Source organism: Dendrobates tinctorius, unplaced genomic scaffold (assembly GCF_039654945.1).
Source record: "Dendrobates tinctorius isolate UK_male_01 unplaced genomic scaffold, ASM3965494v1 ptg000020l, whole genome shotgun sequence".
NCBI lineage: Eukaryota > Metazoa > Chordata > Amphibia > Anura > Dendrobatidae > Dendrobates > Dendrobates tinctorius.
The window spans coordinates 44010965-44032311 of NW_027361688.1; positions in this window are offsets into that span (position 1 = coordinate 44010965).

The following is a 21347-nucleotide window of genomic DNA, read 5'->3' on the forward strand; positions in this document are numbered from 1 at the left end:
ATTATGTGCTTTACCAAAAAAAACTCTCTTTTTCTCAGTTGTTCACAAGAAACCTGCTGGTTCTCTAACAATAGAAAATACCACCTGATAGCCAGATCATGTCTCACACAATACATGGCCAGACAAGGTATTAAAATGATAACATTACATTTCCTGTGGATTTTATGTTCTCCATTGAAAGCAATGCAAATGTACAAAAATGCTTTAAAAATACTGCGTGGGAATTTAACCCAAAGTGTGAAGGAGCATTTTTTTTTCTCGTATTCATATTGCCTTAAAAACTATTCATTATGCAGGGAAGAATGTTTCTTAACATTTTTTCCAGTCAAATCCATTTTAAGTGCGGTTTTGTATGTTTTATTGTCAGTCCGTAAAAGTGGCGTAATATTCTGACAACATTGTTCCAAGCAGCAACCTGGGATTTAGAGATGTCTCCAGGGTTTTTCCCCATGCTGGTCCCATGTCATTTCAGCAATGTTTGCATAGATTTAAGCAATTTGTAGACCCCTCTAGACCTTCAGGGGTAATGCGGGGGCATCGGAAAAATGCTTGAGTTTCCCATAAACCGCTATACTCGTTACTCGGGTTGAGCATCCGAGCTTTACAATTTGCTCAATTTGAGTAACGAATACCCGAGCATTTTAGTGCTCGCTCATCACTATTAGCAACTATAGAGATTGGCAGTGTCGCAGAAACCCTTTTTTGGGAAGGCTTTACAGCTTCTTTTCTGACCAATACTTACAAAATCTAAAGAAAAAGAGTGTACCTAATGTGATTAAATGAGTGGAGAAAGGTGAATTAATTAAATGACTGACTCTCCATCTGATAATTAGTTTGCAATTACACAGATGGCACAATATAATAAAATAAATAGATAAATAAATACCATATTAAGCAAAAGCATAATGTACCTAAAAATCAGGGATATGGCCAAAGCAGAGCATGTACAGAGTACAAAATGGCTTTGTCTGCCTTGTTATAGTAAATTGCTCCAGTATGCCTTTCACTTGAACCTTTTTTTTTGGAGATATTGATGAAAACTCCTCAGTGCAGAGAAAAGGAAGAATGTGAACCGAGCCTTGTCATGTTATGTCATTATGCCTGAGCACACTTGACAATTATAGATGGGAGAATCAATTCACAGGACTCTGGCCTATCAGGTAGGTCAGTCCTCTGTGACCACTGGATGGGAGGCCTGAAAATCTTCTTAATTCCCAGTTCTTCTAATAGCACCGAAAGCCAGACAGGCACAACATCAAGTGTCCATCCCACTGGTTACAACTGTGCATTCTGCCGGCTACCAGATCACTCATCAGGGCAGCCTGGCAGCTGTTAATAGGAGAAGCTTAGTACAAGCCCCTCTGTCTGCCATATACCAGGGGTTGCCATGGCCTTCATTGTTTAACCACTGTAGAGTGACTTGGACTTACATAGGGACCCCTGGGTTTGGGCCACAGAGTGAGGGTGTGTGCACACGCTGCGGACTCTGCTGCGGTTCCGCAGCGGATTTGGCCGCTGTGGGTCCGCAGCAGTTTTTGCTGTGGTGTACAGTGCCATTATTCCCTATGGAAATACAAAACTGCAGTCGAGATGGTGCGGATTTTTCTGTGGTTTTGAAACCGCAGAAAGAATTGACATGTCAATTCTTTCTGTGGATTCCGCTGCGGTTTGCCATCTCCTCCTTTGAGGAGATGAAAAACCGCAGGGCAAAACCGCAGAGCAATCCGCAGGTCTTTTGACCTGCAGATTTACCTGCGGATTTTACAAAATCCGCGCGGCCAAATCCTCACCCCAATCCGCAGCGTGTGCACGTAGCCTGAGCTGCTGACTGGTGGAGCAACCTGTTGGCAAGAAAGGTCATCATGCAAGGTCAGTAGCAGGATGTTAAAGTTGGAGTCAAAATCTGTTCCCAAGAGCATCATCAGAAAATAGGCCCAGATCAGAATAAGATAAATACAGCCAAACCAGAAGCAAACAGACAGCAGGTAACAAGAGTACTATTCTCTACAACTGGCACTTGAAACTGACTCTCAAGAGTTTAAATAGTGAGGAGCCTGGCTTAGAGCTGACAGCAGGGAGAAACATCATCTGGCTATGAATTACTGTATTTTGTGGAGTACAAGTCGCATCGGTTTATAAGACGCACCCCAAATTTTGTGTAAGAAAATAGGAAAAATGTTTTTTTTTTATTAATAAAATGGTGCGTGCTACAATTTGATTTTGTGGTAGCTTACCTTGGGGGTAGCAGTGGAGGAGCGGCGTCAAAGGTGGCAGGATCGCTGCAGGTGGAGACAGGAGATGCTGCAAGCTTCATGCTGGTAAGATGGGGTATGACAAAAAAGACATGTCCCTCCGAGAATTCAGATGTGGGGTGCACAGAAAAGGATACCTCCCAATTCAATACAGAATAAGAAATCCGGCATTCCCAAATGCAGAAAAAATAGTTTTGTTTTATTCACAGCTTAATAATCCACACAGTGTACATTCCATTTGTTACGTTTCGGTCACTATCATGGACTTTCTTCAGACAATGGCAAAACCTGTTATTATTCCAAAATAATGACAATGTGGGTTCAGAATAGCACTGCACCATAGCGATACAGCACATCTCTGTCAGCGCTTTATTCCTGCTCCTGCTCTCCTCACAGCTCCACATGAGCAGCTTGCCTACGTTGCTACACGCTATTCTGAACGCACAGTGTCATTTTTTTGGAATATTAACAGGTTTTGCCATTGTCTGAAGAAGGTCCATGATAGCGACCGAAACATAACAAATAGAATGTACACCGTGTGGATTATTAAGCTGTGAATAAAACAAAACTATTTTTTCTGCATTTGGGAGTGCCGGATTTCTTATTCTGGCAGGATGGGGTGTTCAGCGGCGGCATGACATGGACCATGGCTGCGAACCCAAGGCTGGCACGGCAAGGTGTTCAGTCATGCTGGGACTCCACTGGCATTTTGTTAAAGCCCGGAGCTTTGTACCATACTTTTTTAATGCAGTGGACTCTGTGAAAATGGCCACCAGACGCTGTGCATGCTCAATTGAGATCTTGGGAGACCAGATCTAGGGAGATGAGATATCGGTGTCGAGATGTCAATTTTCACATGTGACGCCTCCGATGGCCATTTTCCCAGGGTCCACGGCATAGAAGAGTATGGAAAGTGCAAGGCTCTGGCCTTTCACAAAATGTCAGCGGTGCTTCCCGCATCACTGGGCACCTCATCGTATCAGCCTGGGGCCCGCAGCCATTACCTGACTCCTGTTGCTGTCAGATGCTCCGGCCGCAGCGAACCTGGGAACCCACTCCACTGCAGTGGGTAACCTCCACTGCAGCTACAATTCGAATTATAAGACATATCCCCATTTTGCCCCGAAATTTGTGGGGAAAAAGTGCATCTTACTGTATCATCCGAAAAATACAATAACTCCCAATCAGCAAGACCAAGAAGTAAAATAGGGATACTGTATTGTCACCCTGCATATCCCACCAACCAAAATGGACAAAGAGGAGACATACACAAGCATGGATGTCACAACACTTCTATTATGGTGTTGTGCCTGCTCTCCTTATCAAAAGAAGAACCCAGAATGCCGAGAGGTAAGGAGATTCTCAGGCTGTCCATCCAGCTGTTTACAAATTACTGATCTGGCAGATGGATTGGAGTCCTGTGAATCGATTCTCCCATATTTATTGTCAATGTGATAAGGCATCTGCAACCCCCTTGATAGAACCTCTAGTTTTCAATTGTCTTGAAAACTCTTTTCCTCAATTATAGTCCTTTTTAGGAACATTAAATTAAAAAATATTTGCATCATCTGCTAGGTTATGCTTCATACAACATCCATTTTGAAGGTTTATAAATGAGTTTGGTAAAAAAAATTTGGACTGATTTTACTGAATAATGAGGATACAGTTACACAAGTATATTAGGATGTGTCATTTTTCGAGATGGCCTTGCTTGTTCAGAAGAGGTTAAGGGAAAATTGTGATGTATTGACGGAAGCAAGCTATGATAAGATTCCAGCGATGAGAGCTTCACATTAGCATATTCCACAGTTCATGTGACGGATGCTCAAAAAATAAGGGAGGCTATTATGGAGAGTGTAAAGGGGAATAGAGTAACTAATTCTCAGTTTTCTGGTTGAGTTGCCACCTAAAGCTTCTCCTCCTTATCTCCTCCTTCTGTTTCACAGTTTACAACTTTTAATTATTTTATGTGTTTCCGAGGCTCCATTTCTTTCTGAATAGTGTGAACTGCTGTCTTCTCTGGATTAAAAAGACCAAGATTACATCCAAGGCAGTCAATAAAAGCTGTGAGTGAGTGTGGATTCTTCTGGGAATATGAAGGTCTCTGAGATAGAGGTGGGAAGACATTAAAACAAAGATGTACGAGAGGTTGGCATTACACTCTGTTAGCAGTGCAATATTTAAATAATCTAAAACTACAGGCAAAGCTAAAAAAAAAATCAATTTCAAGTTGCAAGATTGTACTGCAGAGGCAGTTTCATCAGCATTGCTGCCTTAATTTGGTCCATCGCCTGCAAATGAACCTTTTAATAGAGAAAAGCATTTTTAAATGGGTATTAATGTACTCCACGCGAATATATATGCTGTGATAATGAAGCTCTTTTTCTTCAACGCCGACTAAGTTACATGCCATCAAAGCAACGATTATACTCATAGCACAGTTTTCCTCAAATAGAGTTTTCAATATTTTCACACGATTAGGAAAATCAAGTTGGTTCTTTCTAAAAATTGTATTTATTTTTTTGTTTGTTTCTTAACTATATTCTTTTTAAAGATTTTTAGCTGTACAGGATTAGAAAAGTATGGCTTTTTTTTTCTTCTTTCAAAAAAGAGTGCCACGCCTGTTTGCAGGTTGTGTGTGGTAATGCAGCTTAACTGCATTTACTTCAATGAATCTGCACTGCTACACCAAACACAAGCAATCAACAGTCGAGGAGCTGTTTCTGGAATAAAGAAATACGTATATAACTTACCGGTAATGTGTTTTTTTGGAACCCATGACGGCGCCAATGAGTGAGCAGATCTGCCCTTCAAGAACAGGAAACCTTCAAAATAAAAAGGGCGGTGCCTCTCTCCACATCAGTAGGTTTACAGACCACGAGAGGACCTCTAAAGTTAGTGTATACACATATATGTACCATTCTTAAACTTCCACTAAAGGGAATAAGAAAAACCCACCAACCAGAGGGTGATAATCTTAGTAATGGGAGGGAATATAAGGGTGCCATCACAGGTTCCAAAAAATCACATTACCGGTAGATAATATACTTGTTTTTCTGTCAACAATGACAGCACAAACTAGATAATTACAGAGAATTAACAAGAAATAAGGAGGGACCACAACCTGCAGAGACCTTCTCCCAAATGTGAGGTCGATAGATCTAGAGGGTAGTGCCTATAAAAGGTAGAAGGTGAAGACCAAGTGGATTCCTTACTGATTTGCTTTATGGAAACATCTGCGTTTTCTGCCCAGGATGTTGCAATCGCTCTTGTAGAGTGGGCTTTCTGACTTTCCGGCACCACTCTACCTGCCACCATGTAGGCTATCTTGATGGCCTCTTTTATCCACCTTGATAAGGTACCGTTCGAGACCAACCCTTGAACCCTTGTTATGACCCTGAAAGGAGATGAATATAGCCCTATCCTTCCTCCAGGATACTGCAGATGGTAAATATTGCAGAAGGCATCTCCTAACATCTAAGATGTGAAATCTTTCTTCTTTGTGATTTTTAGGGTCAGGTCAGAAGGAAGGTAATGATATCTCTTGAGACCTATGAAATTTGGACACAACCTTAGGTAAAAAAAAGTCAGGTCCAGTTTTAAGATTACTCTATCCTCAAAGCCCAGGTGACGGGAGGATCAGCTGACAGAGCCTGTATGTCACTCACTTTATGGGCCTATTATTATTAAGTAGTATTATTTTAAGGGTAACTTTTATGGACAATGAATTTAAGAATTCAAAGGGTTACTCCATCAATGCATTTAATACCAAATTTAGATCTCAAGGAGGCGCTCTTGTCACCGGGACAGGTCTGGATCTAACACATGTTCTGATGAATCTGGACATCCACCGGTTCCCTGCCAGGTTGTAGTTGTATAGTGCACCTATGGATGAAACTTGAACCTTTAGGATACTAACCAAAATACCTTATTCCCATCCTCTCTGAAGGAACTCTAGTATCTCATTGAGAGGCACTTTTCACCTGGAGCAGACTGTGTAGATGACAGAAACTTTCCCGAGGTTTTTCCATATATTTTCGTGGTAATTGGCTCCCTTCTTTTCTAGTAGAGTGGAGACCAGATTTGAGAACATTTTACTCTCTAATAATGATCCCTCAAGTTACAGGCTGTTAAATGCAAGCCCGTAACTTGAGGATGGTATTTGGACACCCGGGAAAAAAGGTCCGGGATATCTGTAAGGATCCAGGGTTCTGTGATCAAGATATTTTTTAGCCAGAAGTACCAAGGTCTCTTGGGACAAAAGGGGGAAATGAGGACTACTCTCCCTCCATCTTCTCTGATCTTCCTTAGCACCACTGAAATCAGACATGTAAGAGGGAAGGCGTACACAAGACTGAAGTCTCAGTTGATTAGCAAAGCGTCCACTAACTAGGGATTTTCCTTTGGGTTCAGAGAAAAAAACTTTTCTAGCTTCCTGTTTAGCCTGGTTTTGAAAAGTTCAATCTTTGGACAACACCACATAGGCACATTCTGGTTGAATACCGAGCTTTTCCAGTACAGTTCTTCCTGTTGTAGCTGTCTGTGGCTCAGGTAGTCTGCTTAGAGGTTGTTTTTCCCTTTGATATGTTAAGTGGACAAAGACCGAAGGTTCATTTCTACAAGCATAAATATCCGCTTTGAAATTTGTATCAAGACTCTGGAGTGAGTACCTCCCTGATGGTTTATATACTCGACCATGACCTGGTTGTCAGAGATTATTTTCATGTGGTGGCCCTGCTTCAGGGGCTGTAATCCCGTCAACGCTTTCTGCTGCAGGAAGCTCCCATATATTCGAAGAACCCTTCCTTTCTTCCACTGTCCATATTCCCTTGTCTATGTGTTTGTCCAGATGGCCTCCCCACGCCCTGGGACTGGCATCTGTGATGATTACCCTTGTTATGTTGGACCCGCAAATAACTCCCTCCAGGACTGACTCTAACTTTAACCACCAATGAAGAGAGTCTATTACCACTTAAGGAAATGTTATATTGCAATTAGATCACCTTCTAAGGCTATCTTGTTCCTTAGAATGTTCATTTGCAACTCTCTTGTGTGAATCTGGGCACAATTCACCACCGTGATAAAGGAGGTGAGGGAGCCTTGTACGAACATTGTCTTTCTGAGGGTCATTACAGGCTTTTGAATTGTCTTGGAGATCAGACTGACTATATTTTCTCTTTTTTGATCTGCTAAACAGTCGGAGTCCAATGTGAGACCCAAAAAGATGTGTGACCTATGTGGGTCTAATTTTGATTTCTATAGGTCTCAATAACATCCTAAGTCTTTTAAGATGATGTATATTTTCTCTACTTAGTTCTGACAATGACCATATGAATTTCCGACTAGTACTGCAATATAACACCCAGGGAAGAGCAGCTTTATTCCTGACTTTATTGACGCCATATTAAACGTCAGAATTCTCAAGAATTTGTTCAAGTCTTATAGGTTGTTTATCATTCTGTGAGAGTCGTCTGGAGTCTTTATTACAAACAGGAGGGAGTAGAATCTTCTCTCAGTCTGCTCTGGAGGAACTTTTAGAAACACATTCTTCCTATGCAGATATAAGATTTCTGTCTCTAATGCTAGCTGTTCTGGCTGAGAGGCTCGTAGGACAGTTATCACAAATCTCTATTATGGGTGTGTTAGAAACTCCAGTCTAAACTCTGATCTTATTTGATTGAGGATCCGGACACTGGAGGAAATTTTTTCCTAGGCTGGAAGGAAAAATGAGAGCTCCTCCACCTGGGGAATAAAGTCATTTGGAGTGTCTTCTGCTTTCCTGCGGATAACCACCGAAAAGTAATCCTCTTATTTTTTGGGGGTTGGGCCTCCCACCTATCTTGCTCTCTGAGTGTCCTCGTTCTGTTAAATTTCTTCTTCAGAAAGGGCTGGTTGAAGGATAAAAAGGGGGATTTCAGGAACCCCTTCTTATCTCCTGCCTTCTCAAGGATATCATCCAGGGCTGTGCCATATAAATATTCACCCTCACATGGGAGGGAACACAATTTCATCTTTGCCTGTATGTCTCCTGGCTAGCATTTTAACCAGACGGCTCCTAGTGAGATAAAGCTGCTGATCTGGCTTCTAATCTTGCTGAATCTACCGAGCCATCGAAGATTCTCGGGGTGTTATCCTTCAGCTGGTCTTCTAGTCTATTTAACCAGATCAAAAGTGACCTGGCTGTACAAGTAGCCGCTATGGTTGGTTTCAAAGTCCCCGCTAACGACTCCCATGTTCTTTTAAGGAAGGTATCGATCTTTCTTTGTAAGAGGTCCTTCAATAACTCTGTGTCCTCAAAGGGAAAAGATAATTTTCTTGAGGCTTTAGAAATAGCAACATCTAACTTAGGGGCCTTGTTCCAGGATGTTGTTTGCCTCCTCTTTAAAGGGATACTTCCTTTTGAATAGAAATGAGCAAACCTTTCAAGGTTCAGTTCAGTTTGGATGGGCGAACATCTCATTCTCAGTCTTCGCCGAACAGTTCATCAAACATATCCAAACCCCATTGAATTCAAGGGGGACAAAAAGTTGCCAAAACAGCTCAAATTAGGGGCAGAAACCAGGGAAAGTGGCATCAATTGACCCAGAGTGCACATAGAATAATTGCGCAGCTTCAAAGCATCGGATGAGACCTGGGACAGGGCTTGGATCAGCATTTCTAGCTTAAACATTGATCAAGAACAGGTAGATAAGTGACAGGATTAGACCTGGTGCTCTGAGAGTCCTGACAATTCAGGCAACACACATGCAGGAGACCCAACATGGAGTCCAAACATTTCCAAAAATTAGGGGCAGATGTAGTACGTCCCTGGCCTGGGTACCTGTCACCTTCCTTCAGCTTCTGTTCGAGAAGACCCCGAGTTCTCTCACTGTGGCTGCCGTTAGGCCCATGGCCACAGCGCTTCCCCCAACCGAGTCTGCCTGCGGCTACACCTACTCACTCTTCGGTGTCCAGCCGTCCTGTACCCCAGACCTCCGTTAGTCACTGTCGTCCCATCCTGCAACTCTCCTTTCAGGGCTAGCCCCTTCTCCTAGTCACTGTCTCTTTCTCTTTTGTCCTTCCTGAGCGTCTCCTTCCTCTGTCCTCCCCTGAGCTCTTCTCACTTCTCTCTTCCTCCTGGGTGTCTGCTCTTCCCCTGTGACTCTCCTTCCTTATATCTCCTCTTTCTGGAAATCCCCTTCTCAGTCCTGTAACTCCTCCCACCATGACTATGCGGTTTCTCTAGCCTAAGGCTACTGTTAAGTCCTTTTCTCACTACTCTCTGTCTCAACTTGTGGCCAAATCCCAGTACTACACTGTCTTTTCCCAATTCTAGCTGTTGTCCCTCACATACACATACAAGTCAAACTAAACATTGTGTACATCATCCTCTTTACTTTTTCCTCTTCATCAGACAGGTCCATAGGTCAGTCCACCCCCTACAGAGAAACCTGGAAAAGTGACATCATTTGACCCACAGTAGAAATTTGATAATGGCACAGCAGCAGATATCCAGATCTGAGCCAGCATCTACAGCTTTGAACTTAAGTTTAAATTAAGATGAGGTGAGTGAGGGATCGGTTTAAGCCTGCTGTGGTGGGAGCTCTGATACCTCATTTAACAGCTCAAACAGTTTTTTTGCTAAGCCACATTCAGGTGGCCCAAATATCAGCTTGGTAGAATGCTAATGTTAGATAAAATTAAGGATAGTAACACAGGTAATTGGCTGATTAACTCACCTACAGTAGAAATTTGATAATGGCAAAGAAGCAGTCAGCTATGGGCCATGCATGAGATATCAGGGTCTGGGCCAGCATTTGCAGCTTTCAATTTAAGTTTAAATTAAGACTAGGTGGGTGAAGGACCTGTGTAAGTCTGCTGTGCTGGGAGCCTTGATACCTCAGGTAACAGATTAAACTGCTTTTCTGCTCAGTCACACAGGAGTCACAAACATCAGTTTCGTAGACTACTGTTGTTAGAAACAGTAAAGGATAGTAACACAGGTAGTTGACAGAAAGTATGTGCAGGTCTGCCAGTCTGGGAGCCCCACTGCTCCAGGCAACACGCATTAAGGAGATCCAACTTGGAGTCCAGACATTTTAAAAAATTAGTGCCACACACCACTACAATTCCATCAATTTCTCCAGAGAATAAATAGTATAATAAGGTTCTGACATTCCTTCCACTACAGACAACCCACCAGATGGAGACCCAACTTGGAGTTTCCACATTGCTAAAAATTATTGCCACACACTATCAAAGTGCCATCAATTTCTCCAGAATAGAAATATTAAAATGGGGCTTTGACACTCCGTCCACTACAGGCAACCCATTAGATGGAGACCCAACTTTGGAGTATCCACATTTCCAAAAGTTATTTGTAACATCAGCAGCAGTAGCAACAGCAGGCACAGAAGCCATGACAAAGGTGTCACAAACTACGATAACGCAAGATCAATGCAGTAGTAAAAACTACACCGTCGCCTTATCTGCCCAGTCTGCGACAGGGTGCAAGAGTTATTGGAGATCCATGACTTGTTCATCATGATGAAAGTTAGGCGGTCTACACTTTCAGGGGACCTGCCGATTGCGCTAATCCATCAGGATGCCACCAGCAGCGCTGAAGACATGTTCTGAGAGAATGCTGGCTGTTGTGCATGACAAAACCTCTAAGGCGTGACAGACGAGCTCAGGCCACTCTTCACTTTTAAAGACCAAAATGCAAAAGGGTCCAAACCCCTGATGGCACTAATATTGAGCTCCAGATACTCCTGCATCAACCTCTCCTGTTGTTCACAACGTGTCAGACTTGTATTCTGTTCTGCTGGTGCATGGGCTAAAAAATGTGTGAAATGACTCACAGATATTGCTTATGCAACTTACACTGCTGCTGCTAAGGTTTTTGCCATGATGGCTCGATATTTCCAGGGTTGGAAGTCTATAACTATGATGCACACTGTGTGCCTCACTGCTGCCTTGTGGAAAACCACTCTTAAAATTGTTTACAAGCGTGTTTCGATACTCCAGCATGCACGTGTCCCTTTGCAGGAGGAGAAGCTTCTGGCAAAATTTTCTCTTGTACCTTGGATCTAGTAGAGTGGTAAACCAGAAGTCAGCACAAATTCTAACCCTAACAATACGGTCATAAAGTTTCAGCAAGAAGGCGCTCATATGTCAGGCGCTTCCATGAGGTCCAAGTCCATAGTGTGTTGTTGTTGAGGTAACCCTCAAGGTTGCTTCTTCCGTCCCCTATCTCCAACTACAGACAACAGAGAAGGAATCATTATCCTCTTCATCTCAAGCGTGATTTGCACTACGTCTGTACTGCGTTGGCCCAGGCTATGCAAAATTATATTAGAACAACAAGGGGTATCATACCATTAAAGATCACTTCATGACAGACACTTTTTTAGGGCAACTCAAGTACAAATATAACCTATAGCAGATCATGGAGTTAATAGCCCAAATCAATCATACAGATCATAGACCACTCACCTCAATTTGTGAGAAAATTGTACACTTTATTAGAAAATATTCATCAAAACAAGTACATAAAAATGAATCTATATAGTAGAAAACCAAAAAACAAAAGATGCAAGGAAGTTTTTACCAAAGATAATTCAATATTTTTATTTATATTCATATATAGAGCATACTGTAAGTGCAACAAAGTTATGAGTGGGGACAAAAATACAAATGAAGCCGCATAAAAGTTCAATGTATCATGTATACATAGTGTATATTACACATGAACCAATTTATCAAAAAGGCAAAAGGTTTTTCCAATTATAAAAAAGGCAAATACCAATTAAATATATAGAGCAAATTCCAGCAAATCACAGCATATCAGCTATTACTACTATAAAGTGCATGTGCCGATAAGGTGGCTGTTGCAGGAGAGACATAAAGTGCTAGGAAATGCAGTAGCTGCCCTGATGATAGAAGTCCATGTTAGTGCTAATAATGGGTCAAATAATTATACCTGAAGGCGGTAGGCACCCCGACGCGCGTTTCACACTAGCTTTGTCCAGGGGAGGCATATGTATGAGATACCATATGTGCTCTTATATAGTGCTCAATTCATTAGTGGCAGCAGCTATGTGGCGTCATATCCGTCTGTGTCTCAGTGCACGAATGCAGGGAGGAAACGCTGGGTGATCCCCGCCCAACCTCCAATCCAAAGTGGCAGGGAGGAGTGGGCGGATCCACATGGGGCGCTTACCATAGCAGCCATGTAGACAACCACGCAGAGCCCGGAAGCCTCCCATCCGCCCGATGCGTCAGGGCAAGATGGCTGCTCCGATTCCCACATGGGTCAGTTGCCATGGTAGATGTAAACAACGTCCCGTGTCATCCGATCATCTCCCCAAACCCCGCGCGCCAGAGTAGGAGGGAAGAACGGAGGCCACACCGCAGAAACATCCACAGCAGAACTGCATGGAGAATGTAAAAGGGAGAATCTTAGTAATTATCTCTATAAAGAATATATGGGGAATAAAAATTAGATAGTGACTCGTGCATATAGGTGGGTCATATACAATCAAACATTATATATTATAAAGGGGGAATCTTAATTATTATCTCTATAAGGAATATATGGGGATTAAATAGTGACTAGTGCATTTAAGTGTGTCATATATAATCAAACATTATGCATTGTGTAAATAGCATTCAGTGACACATTTGTTGAAAAAAATACCATATCAATCTACATATTTTACCTGCACATTCTACATATTTTTGATATGTTTAAGTAACATGTATATTTTAGCCTCAATGTGGCAAGTGCAAAGTGAGCTAGATATATAAAGTGTACAAGATATATACATATTTTATCTTGTATCTAGTACAGACAAAATAAAAAATATATATACATATATAGCGCAGACTATGTGCATAGAAAATATAAAAACATGTATAAAGAAAATAAAAAAAATAGAAAAATAAAAAATAAAAATGTAAATATATGTAAATCTTCTTAGAATGTCCCTTAGAAAGAATTATTTCTCCATATTCGGTTTGTAGACATTTCCGGATACTGCCCATTATAGCCACCAGTATTCAATGAAGGTAGAAAAATATCAGAAGTATGAATATAAGGCCTCTTTCACACATCAGGTTTTCGCTGTCAGGCGCGATCCGGCGCTTTTGACAGAAACCGGATCCGGCGAAATGCAATGCCGGATCCGGTTTCCCCCCCATTGACTTGCATTTGCGCCGGATCGCGCCGGATGGCCATGCGTTTCATCTGGTTTTCGCCGGATCCGGCAATGTGTCGCGATCCGGCGTCTGGAAAAAACGGCTACTGTAACGTTTTTTGTCTCCGGCGAAAAAGCGGCGCGTCCGGCTTTTTCACACAATGAAAGCCTATGAGCGCCGCAATGCGCCTGATCCGGCGAAAGACGGATCCGGTGGCCGGATCCGGTTTTTTTGGTCTGAGCATGCTCAGTAGCTCTGCCCACAAGACATATATAAAAGCAAGACAGTGGGACCCACAGCCACACCCAACATGCCACCCAAGAAAGCAACCAAGCGCAGCAGGAGAAGGCAGGAGACTACTGCAGCACCATCAGCACCACCACCACCCCAAATGGAGCAGCAAATGGAACATGCTGAGGAGGGGAGGCCAGCAGCAGATGAGAGACGGTAATTATCAAATCCCCCATTCCTCCAAACTAGGGCTATTGAATATCAAGATATTCATTGGCCCTTTGTTTCTCTTTATTCAACAGCCGCCCAATAGATCCAGCAGCAGCAGCAGCAATGGCAGCAGCTGGAACACCACCCACAGGCATGGAGTGTGGCCACCAGGAAGACAGCACATCATCTTCTGGGAGCCCTCCCTCGCATCGTCAGCGTTTGACGGTAAGTTTTTATTTCCAAAATCCATCATCTCTGTAATATATGTCCATTCATTGCCTTTTATTTCAAAACAGGATTCACAAGATGAAGAGGAGCTCCCAGAAGAAGAAGGAAGGGGTGGACAGACACTTGGAGTGGGCTCACAATTGGTAAGTTTTTTGCATCAAACGCAGAAACACAACATCACACTACACACAACACATAGAAAACAATGTTCTGCAGACCACACACAGCAAACAAATGCCTACATCCAAAGACATAACATTTTTTGTTTTCTTCTCTAGTCTTCCCAATCTGGTGCTCGGCCAAGAGGTCCTCGCAGTGCCTCCCAGGGTCGTCGGCGACAGCAACGCGGCGGTCACCAGCGTGTAAGTATAAATATTTTTGCTTTGTTTTTTTGCACTTTTTATTTCATTTCTTTTGTGGAGGCTAATTATGTTATTTTTGTCTTTTTCTTTAACAGCCTTCACAGCGTGCTCCCGACTCTGACGGTGAGGATGGAGGACTCGATGTGGACCACCTCATCGATCTCGTCAGAGAAAGGGAGCCGCTCTGGAATATGGCTGACCGCCGCCACGCTGACCTTATCGTTACCCGACGACTCTGGGAGGAAATCTGTTCGCTCCTTGTGGGCCGCTGGGAGGACCTCGATGTTCGGGCCCAGATTAAAGTGCGTAAGTATATACAGTACCGGTTGCTTGATGTAAACCAGTGTTTCCCGAACTCCAGTCCTCGTGGTCCCCATGGATCATGTGTTCAGGATTTCTATTTACTATGGAAATCCTGAAAACATGACCCCTGGGGACCATGAGGACTGGAGTTTGTGAAACACTGATGTTGTATACTAACCACTCCTTTCTCGTTTCAGGGAACAGAATTGTGAATCGGTGGCGGTCTGTGAGGGATCGTTTCAAGAAGGAGTTCAATAAAGAGATGCGGGCCCCGAGTGGATCTGGAGGACGCAGGAGCAAGTACAAGTACGCACAAGCCCTGTCGTTCCTCCGGGAAACAATGGTCACTAGAAGGTAAATATTACACACCACATGTGAAAAAAAATGTTAGATGTAACTTTTTTTTTTCAGCCAGGGCCATACCATGTCAGTATTTTAATTGTTTTTTTTTCTCTTTATTCCACAGCACGGTGAGCAGCACTCGGGAGCCTGCACGATTGGACCCTTCTGAGGCGATCCCTGAGGAGACCGGCACCGAGGAACACTTCGACCGCCCCGGTACATCTGCACCTTCCCAGCCTTCCCACACATTCGACCCATCTGTCCCATCCACCAGCACAGGAGCATCGTGGCCGCCTACATTACATGAAGCTGCTGGTGAGGAGATCACTTTCCCTTTACCCCACCCTTCTGCCCCTGCCACCTCTAGTACACCTGCGGGTACTGGGCGGCAGCGGCAGAGGGGTCAGGAAAAGAGTTATGCGCCAGAGTTCTTGCATCTGAATGCATCTTTCCAGAACTGTCTAAAAGTCTTGTCAGAGCAAATCTCCACAGGCTTTCAGCAGATCAACTCCAGCATTCTGGAGGTGAAGACACTTCTGCAAACCATGCATTCAGAAGCAAGATCTTCGCCAAACCACACCTTTTTCAGGTCTGTTGTGGAGCGCATGGCAGCACTATCTCCTACCCAGCAGATGCATGTAATGCATTCGTGCCACGGTGCTCTACAGCAGGTTACCTCCCAACCGCCACCTCCCACCACTGTAGTTCCTCCACCTGCACCCCCTCCAGCCACTTTCCATCCTCCCCCTCCTATTACATCTGCACCCCCTCCAGCCACTTTCCATCCTCCCCCTCCTATTACATCTGCACCCCCTCCAGCCACATTCCATCCTCCCCCTCCTATTACATACCAGCAACCTCACCAGTACCAGCAACCTTCCCAGTACCAGCAACCTCCCCAGTACCAGACATCTCCCCACTTCCAGCAACCTGCCCCGTACCAAACTCCTTCCCCGTACCAAACTCCTTCCCCGTACCAAACTCCTTCCCCATACAACTTTCCATCAACATCATCTGCTCCTACAGTCCCTGCCCAACCCTTCACTCCACCGCCCACCACCTCTTCTGCCTCCCACATGTCCACCCATTCTGTAGCTTTTTCCATACCATCACCTCTAACTGTTCCTTCCCCACCACGATCCCAGTCCTTTCTCCACACTCCCATTGTCGAAGTGTCCCGCAGCCCCTCCAGCAGTATTTCCACCCCACACTACACCGAGTTATAATGTTTTTTTTGTAATAAAAATGCCCATTTGGTTGGTTTCAAACCTTTATTAAAAAAGTTTTTTTAACTTTAAAAACAGTTTACACAAAAAAATATTTTAAATAAAAGTTAAATTATTGTTTACACTGGTTGTCTGTCATTTCTTTCTGCGGCGAAATATGTTTAAAAAAAAGGTTAAATACAGGGTATTTAAAAGGTAAAAAGGTATTCAAAACCAGGTATATAACTGTGGGTAAATTTTAGCTTTTTGCCACAGTTGTGTTCCTGGTTGTGTTTGAAGCAAAGTATTTCACCTGAAAAGTTGTGTTTATTGTTGGTGATTTCCTAACAATGTACACAACTTTTGTTAAAAGGTGAAATACTTTGCATAAAACACAACCAGGTACACACCTGTGGCCTAAAGCTAAAAATAGTAAGACCATGACAAGATAGCCAACTTTGGTTGGCAAAGGTATATACTGTTGGTCCAGAAGGTACACAAGTTTGGTTAGGGCACAAATCTTTCACACTCTGTCATCCTGCCAGTGTACTCTGCCTTGAGGTGACATAAAGTATAGTGCAAAATTGTCCCTCATTACTGAAACCGTCACAGAACTTCTAGTGGTAATATTTCCAATGACAACATCCATCTTCGCCAGTAACTTGCTCTTCTCTCCAACCTGCACTTTCTCCTCTACAACCTGTCAAAGAAGGGCTGTAGGAACATGCTATATATAGTTTTCCAGTAGCCAATCCCGTTCGGAAGGCCACAAGGGTCAATTTTAAAAACCAGATCCGGCGTAATCCGTCGAAAAACGGATAGAAAAACGGATGAACCGGATGAGACGGATCCGGTTTTGTCTGTCAAGAACAAGACGGATCCGGCAGAAAACCGGATCCGGCACATCAGGTTTTACAAAACATTTGCCGGATCCGGCATTCCGGCACGACGCCGGATCGCGCCTGACGCCGAAAACCTGATGTGTGAAAGTAGCCTAAGAAAGATAAAAAATGAATTAAAATACAGATAAAAATAATAATAAAAAACAGAGCATTTTCATAGAAAAGGGGCATAACTGAGAATTTCGTTGAGACCCGATGGTTGGATTGATCCGATTTTGGAGATCCGTTTGGGTTTCAGTTGAGCCAAACTTGTTTTCAAATTTCCTCCTCTAATATCGGTGTAGACTTTGTCAATGCCAGTGACTAGAGTTGAGCGAAACAGGTCGAAAAAATTCAAAAGTCGCCGACTTTTGGCAAAGTCGGGTTTCATGAAACGAAACCCGACCCTAGGATGAGGTCGGCCACGAGGTCGGCGACTTACGCGCCAAAGTCGCGTTTCAAAAGTTTGTTTTGCGCTCTTTTTCAGCCAATCAGGATCCACGGACACTGTGGGCAACGTGATGACCTAGGCACGGGTCACCACCATCTTTCAGAAGGGCATGCAAGTGATTGGCTTGCTTTGGTGGGCATCACAGGGGGTATAAAAGGGCGTGGACGCCGACCGCCATCTTACTTCTGCCGATCTTAGTATAGGGAGAGGTTGCTGCTGATTCTGTAGGGAGAGCGTTAGGCAGGGAAGAAGACAAAAAAACTGCTTCTGCTGCTAGCGATTTGGCCTGCACAACACACAAGTCACTGTGTGTGCAGTGCAAGGGGAGGCTATATAGTGGTGTATCAGTGGTGTTGGTTGTTGGGCTGCCTTTTAAGGCTTCCTGACACGCTGGCATTGCTGTTTACCCACTGCTCTGCAAACTGCTTTTTTAAAAGCAATCCAATCTCCCTTATCCTCTAGTCACTTTTGTCACAGCTGTGCCATCGAGCCTGTCACATAGCGCTCAGATATCAGTGGGCCTCACACAATCCACAAGTGTCCAGTGTCCAAAAGTGTGCGCAGAGATTCAAAATCTCCATTATCCTCTCGTCACTTTGGTCACAGGCAGCTGTGCCATCGAGTGTGTCACATAGCGCTCAGATATCAGTGGGCCTCACACAATCCACAAGTGTCCAATGTCCAAAAGTGTGCGCAGAGATTCAAAATCTCCATTATCCTCTCGTCACTTTGGTCACAGGCAGCTGTGCCATCGAGCGTGTCACATAGCGCTCAGATATCAGTGGGCCTCACACAATCCACAAGTGTCCAGTGTCCAAAAGTGTGCGCAGAGATTCAAAATCTCCATTATCCTCTCGTCACTTTGGTCACAGGCAGCTGTGCCATCGAGCCTGTCACATAACGCTCAGATATCAGTGGGCCTCACACAATCCACAAGTGTCCAGTGTCCAAAAGTGTGCGCAGAGATTCAAAATCTCCATTATCCTCTCGTCACTTTGGTCACAGCTGTGCCATCGAGCCTGTCACATAGCGCTCAGATATCAGTGGGCCTCACACAATCCACAAGTGTCCAGTGTCCAAAAGTGTGCGCAGAGATTCAAAATCTCCATTATCCTCTCGTCACTTTGGTCACAGGCAGCTGTGCCATCGAGCGTGTCACATAGCGCTCAGATATCAGTGGGCCTCACACAATCCACAAGTGTCCAGTGTCCAAAAGTGTGTGCAGAGATTCAAAATCTCCATTATCCTCTCGTTACTTTGGTCACAGGCAGCTGTGCCATCGAGCCTGTCACATAGCGCTCAGATATCAGTGGGCCTCACACAATCCAAAAGTGTCCACTGTCCACAAGTGTGTGCAGAAATTCTAAATCTCCCCTGTCCTATAGACACCTTGTACCTTGTTTTACATTACTATATAGTTTGTTGGATTTTGTCTACATTTCTACCAAAAATGAGGAAGGCTGGTGGAAGAGGCCGTGGAATTGGGCGGGGATTGGCAGCTGGTAATGATGGTGTTGGTGGTGGATCTGATGGTAGTGGCAAGAGCAAAATAGGACCGAATGCAGGAGGTGCTGACCCTGCGTCATCGTCTGGCTACATAAGGCCTCGAACGCTTAGTTTTCTAGGAGTTGGCAAACCGCTTTTAAAGGCAGAGCATCAGGAAAAAGTTTTGTCTTACATTGCTGACTCAGCCTCCAGCTCTATCGCCTCCTCTTCTTCAGTTGTAAAAAGTAAAAGCACTGAGTCGTCATTGGAGGCTCATGTTCATGAACCACACCTTTCCTTGTGTCCTTCACCCCAACCAAGATTGAAGGATGACGCAGGCCATACTACTGATTACTCCATGGAGCTGTTTTCACATACCATGCCTGGATTATCAAGTGAAATGGTGAATTACCCAGGCCAAGATGAATCTGACATGGAGTGCACTGATGCACAGCCGCTGATGGATGATTCTGCTGGTACATTCACTCAGAGCACTACATTGTCCTCGCAGTGTACAGAGCCAGATTTTGACCCTGATGAGACTCAGGTGCCCCTTCCCGCACACTATACCACCATACACGGTGACACAGAGAAAGGTGCACATGACATAGAAGAGGAGGTGATGGATGACCCAGTTGTTGACCCAGATTGGCATCCATTGGGGGAAGAGGGTGCTGCTTCCAATAGCTCAGATGAGGAGCATCCACGGCAGACATCGACATCGCAACAGCTGTTATCTGGCAGGCCCGGAGCACTCCAAAGACAGGTTCCAAACATCAAAAGAGTTGCTGGACAGCTTGTCCAGAGGGTCAAAAGATCACAGCGTGCTAGGCCGCAAAATGTCTGCCAAAGTAGGAAGAGTGCAGTGTGGCACTTTTTTGAACAAAATCCTCATGATCAGGCCAAGGTTATCTGTAAGAAGTGCGCAAAGACCTTTAGCCGAGGGAAAAATCTGAAAAATTTGAATACCAGTTGCATGCTTAGACATTTAACCAGCATGCACTTGCAAGCGTGGACACAACACCAAACCTCAAGTGCCACATGTGCAACTGATCACAACGAAGGTAGTCAGCAACGCTACATTGTTTCCCCCACTGTAAGCCCACCGGTTAGCACAGCAGCAAATGTTGAGGTGTCGTTGCAAGACCACAGCAGTCAGGGAATCCCACTGTTATATCAACGAAAGACTGATTCTAGGCCATCAGAAAGAACACCAACTCCATCACCATCATCAACCCTCTCTCAGTCCGCCCTGTCCACCGCTACTTCCACCATATGCAGCTCTCAAGTCCAGCTCACCCTCCCAGACACTATGAGTAGGTCAAGAAAGTACTCAGTCTCTCATCCGCGTACACTGGGTTTGAACGCCCACATTGCCAAACTAATCTCGTTTGAGATGATGCCCTTTCGGTTGGTGGAAAGCACAGCTTTCCGCGAACTCATGGCCTATGCAGTACCACGCTATGACCTACCCAGTCGCCACTTCTTCTCTCGCAAAGCCATCCCAGCCCTCCACCATCATGTGAAAGACCGCATTGTCCATGCACTCAAGCAGTCAGTGAGCGGAAAGGTGCACCTCACAACTGATGCATGGTCCAGTCGGCATGGCCAGGGCCGTTACGTGTCCATCACTGCGCACTGGGTTAATGTGGTGGATGCAGGGTCCACAGGGGACAGCGGTGGAGGGACAGTGCTGCCTAGCCCACGGTATAGGAAACAGTTGGCTGTAGGCGTTCGACCCTCCTCCTCCTCCTCCTCCTCCAGAAGCGAAAGCTCGTCCACAGAGCGCAGTCGTACGAGCACTCCATCTGCAGCTGCCGCTGTTGCACACGATGTGTCCCCCTATCGAGCAGCTAGTGGAAAGCGTCAGCAGGCTGTGTTGTAGATGATGTGTTTGGGCGACAGACACACCGCCGAGGTGCTGGCCGAGTACTTGAAGCGACAAACTGAGTCATGGCTTTGCAGTGTACATCTTGAGGCAGGCAAGGTAGTTAGTGATAACGGCCGTAATTTTGTGGCAGCCATAGCCCTTTCAAAACTCAGCCACATACCTTGCTTGGCTCACACCTTGAACCTGGTGGTGCAGTGCTTCCTCAAAAATTATCCGGAGTTAACAGCCCTGCTCCAGAAGGTGCGAAGACTGTGCGCGCACATCCGCCGGTCGCCTGTACACTCCGTTCGTATGCAGAAGCTGCAGCGATTGCTCCACCTTCCCAACC